This window comes from Hippocampus bargibanti, linkage group LG17, assembly GCF_051943395.1.
Source record: "Hippocampus bargibanti isolate YZ-2025 linkage group LG17, ASM5194339v1, whole genome shotgun sequence".
NCBI classification, from domain to species: domain Eukaryota; kingdom Metazoa; phylum Chordata; class Actinopteri; order Syngnathiformes; family Syngnathidae; genus Hippocampus; species Hippocampus bargibanti.
In genome coordinates this window covers 17,610,071-17,617,535 of record NC_142750.1, presented here as the reverse complement: position 1 = coordinate 17,617,535, position 7,465 = coordinate 17,610,071, and the positions used below count along the sequence as shown (strand labels likewise).

At 41.3% G+C, this 7,465-nt stretch overlaps 1 pseudogene across 1 annotated transcript in view; it reads left to right on the top strand.

Moving 5' to 3' along the window:
• The first annotated feature begins 423 nt into the window (after positions 1-423).
• Positions 424-7,465, top strand: part of LOC148886015 (serine/threonine-protein kinase BRSK2-like) — a 134,606-nt pseudogene continuing 127,564 nt past the window's right edge. The window contains exons 1-4 of the transcript XR_016118121.1: positions 424-450; positions 1,920-2,053; positions 2,129-2,202; positions 7,094-7,244. The product of XR_016118121.1 is annotated as a serine/threonine-protein kinase BRSK2-like (transcript). The remainder of the gene's footprint in view (positions 451-1,919; positions 2,054-2,128; positions 2,203-7,093; positions 7,245-7,465) is intronic.

Below are 7,465 nucleotides of genomic sequence, written 5' to 3'. Positions count from 1 at the left end.
AGGAGGGAGCAGGATGTTGTATTTGACAACTTGTATTAAAATAAAGTCAGCAGGAACAAAATCTAAAACATCAACGTCACATCCGAACAGAAAAGTACAAAGTATCAATGAAAATCATGAATAAAAAATCTGCCAAGATGAAACATACCTGACAGGGTGCAGCAAAAACATACAATGCAATGACCCGACACAGAATGGTTGTGCCGGGAGTCCTTTTAACTGCCACTGATTGGAACGACCAGCACCCGTTGGTCGTCAACCAGATCGTGACAGTACCCCCCCCCCCCTCTAAAGGACTGCTTCCAGAAGTCCCAACAGTCTCCCAAATGGCCCAACTCGCCAGGGAATAAGGTGGAGACGGCAACCATTTCCTGTCCAATAAAAAAAAGGCGGTGGGCTCATGGGAACGGGACTCGGCCTGACATGGACATGGACATGGACATGGACGTGGTACGGCTCGTCGTGTGACGCTTCTGATTGGCTGCCGTGCTGAGTATGCAAATTTCAACTGCAGGTAGCCTATGTCTGTGTGCTTGGCGACGGTACACGTGTACTGTTTGCGCGTGAAGGCGAGAGCGTCCGTGAAGAGTTAGTAGAGCGCGCGGTCAAGACAATCCATCCATGATTTTGCGGAATTTAACACAAGGAGATATGATTGAGCTTGAATATTTCATTGTGTAATAATATGTTTTGAATGTTGAAAGTGATTCCATTTTTCGATAAATGTTGATTTCTTTGACTTTGCACCTTCGATTGAAACTTATTAAAAACAGACGCAATCTTGATCAATCACATTGCATATGTTATTTTAATCTATTTCCATTTCCTCCTCCCAGTATCTGCGAAATAGTATGTAAACGCCATATGTTGCATATTCCTTGAGACAAATTTATTAACAGATCAGGGATATTTTTCACATTTGAAAGACAGTGAATAAATTGGGTTGTAGTGTACTTACTGTGCTATGAGGCTTGTACACACTACATTTAAAGGACAACCGACACCATTTTCTTTGTTTCCTACTGACATCAGAAAAACGTTTTATAGCATCTGAAATACCTAAAACACGCAGGCAGACATTTTTAGTCAAATGAAAGACACCAATAAAAATTACTTCAAAATGAATCCGGAAATGGCCAGTTTCAGAAGGTCCCACCCCCTTGTTCGTGATGTCACGCCAAGACGTCTTGCCTTGCTCGACAATCAAAACAACCAAGCTCCGTTGGAAATGGGCTGATTTGTCAGCTGGGAATTTGTGTCAGCGAATATCAAATAGTTGTCTTGGTGCAACACACAACGATTCACTATTGCGTTATTTATGTGTTTTCCTTCTATTTTCACCATCAACACGGTTCAACACGAAGTTTTCAGACCAAACAAAGTACCGCAAAATGCATTGTGTGGCGCTTTCTCGGTCAGGGGAATTCCAGGCGTGACGTCATGTCAGGAATCGTCACCAACTCAAAAACAGGACTTCCTGAAGATTCAGCGCGAGTCTTAAAACATAAACTATAGTTATATGCTGTGGAATCTTTGTAAAATACGCTCAGTTGAAGTTATTTGAAGTGATTTTACAAATTATGGACATAACAGTTATGTCCATAATTTGTAAAATGTCCAGACAAGTTATGTCATAACTTGTCCGGAGGCGTCGGTTTGCCTTTAATGCTTTAGGTTTAGTATTTCCCGCCCAAACACTCCCTCCAAATGCTCCTGGCCCGACCCCTCTGTCAATTTTTAGAACCCATTGCGGCCCGCGAGTCAAAACATTTGCCCAACCCTGTGCTAGACATTGAATTAAAATGTAAAAAATAGGGTCTGGCGGTCGTGGTCACACATCCCCCTCTTCACCAAGAGTGAAATTAATGACAGGACATGCAATGCTTTGTTAATTTTAGTTGTCCACTTTTAATCACCAGGGAGCTTTGCCTTTTGATGATGACAACTTGAGGAATCTTTTGGAAAAAGTGAAACTTGGAGTTTTCCACATGCCTCACTTCATCCACATGCCTCACTTCATGCCTCACTTCATCCCTCCACTTGAATACACATAGTACTATCTCATACCTGCATGCACTTTGCTCTTTGCCTTCCCTCACTCTTTAGCGACAATCAGGAAAAGATGATATATCCTACTCCTGGACCGCAAAGAAAGATATCCAAGCCACGAGGATCAGAACCTTCCTCCCCGGAATGAGATTGGTATGTCGCATTCCAAACGGAAACACAAACACAATGTTTATGGCGCATAGAAGACCTGTTTCAATTCCGAATGATCTTGGAATTTCTTCCTGTCATCTGTATAAATCTATGCCTGAGATGTTTACATTTTACCATTTAATGGTAAGGTCTATAAAAGGACCTACATGGGTTTAATCTGGGTTCTCCGTTTCCTCCCACATTCCAACAACATGCATGGTAGGCTTATTCTTCTTTTCCTTTCGACTTTTCCCGTCAAGGGGTCGCCACAGCGGATGAGTGACCTCCATCTTCAGAGGTTTGATTCACATGTTTGTTTTGGCCAAGCCTTTACGTCGGATGCCCTTACTGACACAACCCTCTGTATTTAGCTTGGGACTGGCACAAGAAGACGTATGTCCCTTTTTGGCTACAGAACCAGCAAATCACTCAGTAAAAGGCTCCCAAACACAAAATGGTCATCGGCACAGCAACATTCAAAAAAGCAAAACTATACTCACAATTTGATGATAACACTCATAATCCCCAAAGTGTAGTTTCTTACCAACATTCGAAAAACGTCATCTTTGTTCCTTAAATTGTCCACATGCGTCAATAATGAATGTGATAAACACTTTGCTTGCTCTGTGACTGGCTTCATTCAGCAACCAATCTGTCATGTAATATAAAGTCAGCTCTGTGGGACTCCAGTCGAACCTGACTGAAGACAAGCACAATTGGACATGGCTGGACAGGATGACTTTGATTCATTGATGCAAATAGTCATTTTCTCTTTTCTGGAGAATGTATACCTTAAAGAACAACCGACACCACTTTTTTTGTTTCCGAACAAACATCAGAAAAAATGTTTTATATCATCCAAAATACCCAAAACACGCAGTATGATATTTTCAGTCAAATGCAAAACTAATGGGTTTATTTTGAACGTTCGTCCCTGGTTCATTGATTCTTGGGGCGTTGATGGCAGTGAATGGTTAAATCAGCAGGAAGACAGTGTGGGACAGAATAAGTTAGTTTAATCTTGATGACAGCAGAGACATTGCGGTGTCAGCTAAGGAGGAAGCATGGAGAGAGAGAGAGAGAGAGAGAGAGAGAGAGAGAGAGAGAGAGAGAGAGAGAGAGAGAGAGAGAGAGAGAGAGAGAGAGAGAGAGAGAGATTGAATGGGTGAGCATTTATATGGCGCACAAGGTGTGACGCGATTGGATGTGACATAATTGTCACGTTTTGCAAGGTGTTGATGGCGGGTGCGGATCCCAAAAAGCAGGCAGGAGTGAGCAGGAGGTTGTTTGACAAATTGTATTAAAATAAAGGTCAGGAGGAACAAAATGTTAACATTTCTACACTGCTGTCATAACATTTCTACACGGCTGTCATCGAATCCATCCTGTGTTCTTCCATCACCGTTTGGTTCGGGGCCGCCACAAAAATGGACAAAATCCGACTTCAACGGAGAGTTAGGAAGGCGGAAAAAATCATTGGCACCGCCCTACCCACTCTCGAGGACTTGCACACTGCAAGAATCCAAACTAGGGCGCGGAAAATCCTACTGGACCCTCCGCACCCTGCCCACCACCTTTTCCAGCTACTCCCCTCAGGCAGGCGCTACCGATCCATGCGCACCAAATCCAGCAGACATTTAAACAGCTTCTTCCCCCAAGCCATTAACTCTTTGAACTGAAGTCTTTGAACAGTAGCCAAAATTGAACTGTATAGTGCCACTTAGCAGTTTTTTTTACGACGATACTAGTGCAGCGTGTTCTACCGGAAACAAATTCCTTGTGTGTTCTACATATACTTGGCAATAAAGATGATTCTGATTCTGATGTAAAACATCAAAATCATCTGAACGGAAAAAATACAAAGTATCAAAAGAAAATCAAGTGTAAAAGTCCACCAAGGTTAAACAAACACATGCACTGCATACACAATGCATACAAAGCATGCAACAAAAAAATGAACCGACACTGGATGGTCGTGCCGGGTGTCCTTTTAAGTGTCAGTGATTAAAACGACCAGCACCTGCGAGGCTGCAGGCAGGGCTGACGTTGCTACCCGTTGGTCGCCAATCTGATCGGGACAACCTTATAATAAGCACTATTTTCATAATACACACCCACCACGGCTGGCGGAGTTATCTTCGGCGGAAGCACAAGACCGAACAGCACCAGAGGTTAAGTTACCAACAGTCCTTATGGAAGGTGACTCTCCTTCCATAAGCCATCAACGACCATCAAAAAGGTAAATAAAAATTTATTTTACAGCAGTTTATTTCTTTAATTAAAGTCCTCATGTAATGTGCCTCTTTCCAAACAGCAATTCCGTTTGACCTTCGACCTTCAACGCCATTCCATTAAGCCATCAATGACCTTCACAAATGCAAATAAAGTGACTTTATGATACAATGCAGTGTATTTCTTTCATTATACAACACAATAGCACATTTATTATACATAGAATAAGGTATGTTTCAACATTTAGCTTGTAGTCAACGTGCACATTCCACCATGATGTCCCTGATCCACTGGTGAAGAGACGCTTTGATCCTCTCCTCTTTCATCTGGAACTGCTTTATGTAACAAAGAGGGTACAGAAAGTGCTTAAGAATGAATGTCTCTCAGTGTCTTTGTGTTGTCATGTTATTTGTTATTTAGGTATTTTTTGTTCTTTTGACTTCAAGACGGCGCCGCGAGAGTGGCTGCCTTTCCAGCAGCTCCTGTGTTTTGCTTTTCTACTTTCATTTCTTTCATAACTTTGCTGCTGTGAAATGTAAATTTCTCCACTGCGAGACTAATAAAGGCAAATCCAATCCAATCCAATCCAATGTTGTGGATAGTTTTAAGGCTTATTTAGTTGAAAAGTATATTTTATGGAAACATGGGAACGGATTATTCCCATTTTAATGGTTTCTGATGGGATTTTTTTTTTGTGATACACACTTTTCGCCTTATACACTCTGTCTGGGAACCAATTAAGTTCGTAAGTTGAGGTCTTACTGTATTGGAAGTCACACAGCAGTGATCTGTTGTCCAATCAGCTACGGACAAGTGTTGGGAGAACATTTAGACTGAAAGTTGATAGTTGTTACATTCTGCTTTCACAACTATTCAACTAATAAGCTTCATAAATCCATGTAGACTAAACTAAACATGCAATAACATAATATGTACTAAGCTAAACATGGAATAACATAATATGTTTACTAATCTAAGCATGAAATAACATAGTATGTTTACTAATGTGCATAAGCACTCTACCACTTTCCTCCATCGGGATCACGTACACGCTCCTACGCTGCTTCCACTCTTATCTTTCTGGCCAATCTCAGTTCATTCAAATTACCTCCTTCACTTCACAGTCCTCTCCTGTTTCTTCTGGTGTGCCCCAAAGCTCTGTCCTGGGGCCGCTCCTCTTTATCACCTACCCTCTTCCCCTTGGCAATATTCTCCGCAAATTTGGTAAACAATTTAATTGCTTTGCGGATGCCACCCAGCTGTGTCTCTCCAGCAAACGCGGCGCCTCTCTTCCATCTTCTTCCCTTTCACTCTGCCTCTCTGAAATTAAATCCTGGTTTACCCATAACTTCCTCAAACTTAACAGTGAAAAAAACTGAAATTCTCCTCGTTGGTACCAAATCCACCTTGAGCAAAGCTAACAGTTTCTCTCTCACTATTGACAATTTCACCGTTTCTCCCTCCCATCAGGTGAAAAGCCTAGGTGTCATTCTTGACAGCGCACTATCTTTCCACTCCCATCTAAATAACTGAACCCGGTCCACCGATGCAATATCAATCGTCTTCGCCCGTCTCTCACTCCTCACACCACTGCTATCCTCGTTCATAGTCTTGTCACCTCCCGGATTGCATATTGCAATTCACTTCTCTTTGGCGTCCCTCAGGAACTTCTCCACAAACTTCAACTTATCCAGAATTCTTCAGCCCGGATCATCACCAGAACCTCATCCTTTCACCACATCACCCCCGTCCTCCAAGAGCTCCACTGGCTCCCGGTCAAATATAGAATCAACTTTAAAATTCTTCTTTATACATTTAAAGCGATCCATAACCTTGCCCCCCCCATACTTATCTGACCTGCTTCAAATTTCTATTCCCTCTCGTTCCCTCAGATCCTCTTCCCCCCTCCACCTTTGTGTGCCCCCCCCCCCCCTGCCTGTCTCAGAACGACGGCTGACAGAGCCTTCAGCTGCGCTGCCCCCAAACTTTGGAACTCACTTCCTCCTAACATTCGTAACATTGATTCTCTTCCACCTTCAAGTCCCATTTCAAAACCCACCTATTTAAAATTGCATTTTCTGTTTAGCTCTCTCTCTTGTTTCTAATTATAATTGTATTTTATTTATTGCATTCTATTTGTGATTGTATTTTATTTATTATAGTACTTATGCTTGTCTGTGACTGTAAAGTGTCCTTAAGAGCTTTGAAAGGCGTTTAAAATGTATTATTATTATTATTATTATTATTATTATTATTATTATTATTATTATTATTATTATTATTATTATTGTTGTTGTTGTTGTTTTTGTTGTTGTTATTAATAATACTATTATTATTATTATTATTATTAATAATAATACTACTAATATTATTAATATTATTAATAAATAATAGGATCTTGAAAATAACTCTAAAATGTATAGAGAGCCAGTGAAGGGATGCCAGATGGGCTATGTGCTCCCGCTTACAAATATCAGTCAAGAGGCAAGCGGCAGCATTCATGACCAACTGGAGACGCTTTATGGAGGATTGGCTTACTCTAAAGTAAAGTGCATTACTGTCATCAGGCCGGGGTGTGACAAAACAATGAATTACAAAGTACTCATGGGAAAGGTGAGGGTTTACTTCAATGAATTACTGAAATCGGACTTGTGCTCAGCAGACCCTCCCAGGAAGCGTGCGGACTCACCAATTCTTAGCCGTCATGGGAAGCGGCGACCAGAGAGGAAGTCAATGGAGGTGCTTAGCGTCACAGAGGGAAGATCACCCGTCCCGGTACGGCGAGCCATTGACATGGCAAGGCATGGTCAAAGGTAGGATACTAAACTTTTGACCTGAGATTCTTTCTTTTCACCTTCACAGAAAGTTCTGAACTTTGTCATTATTTAAGATAATTGAGTCTCCAGCATAATAAGAGTACTTTTATTAGTGCAACGTTTAGCTTTTACTCAATCTCAAGAAATACTGGATATTATTTCCATTCTTTGATACTTAAAAAGTATTCCTGAATTCCATCCAAAATATTGTGATAAAA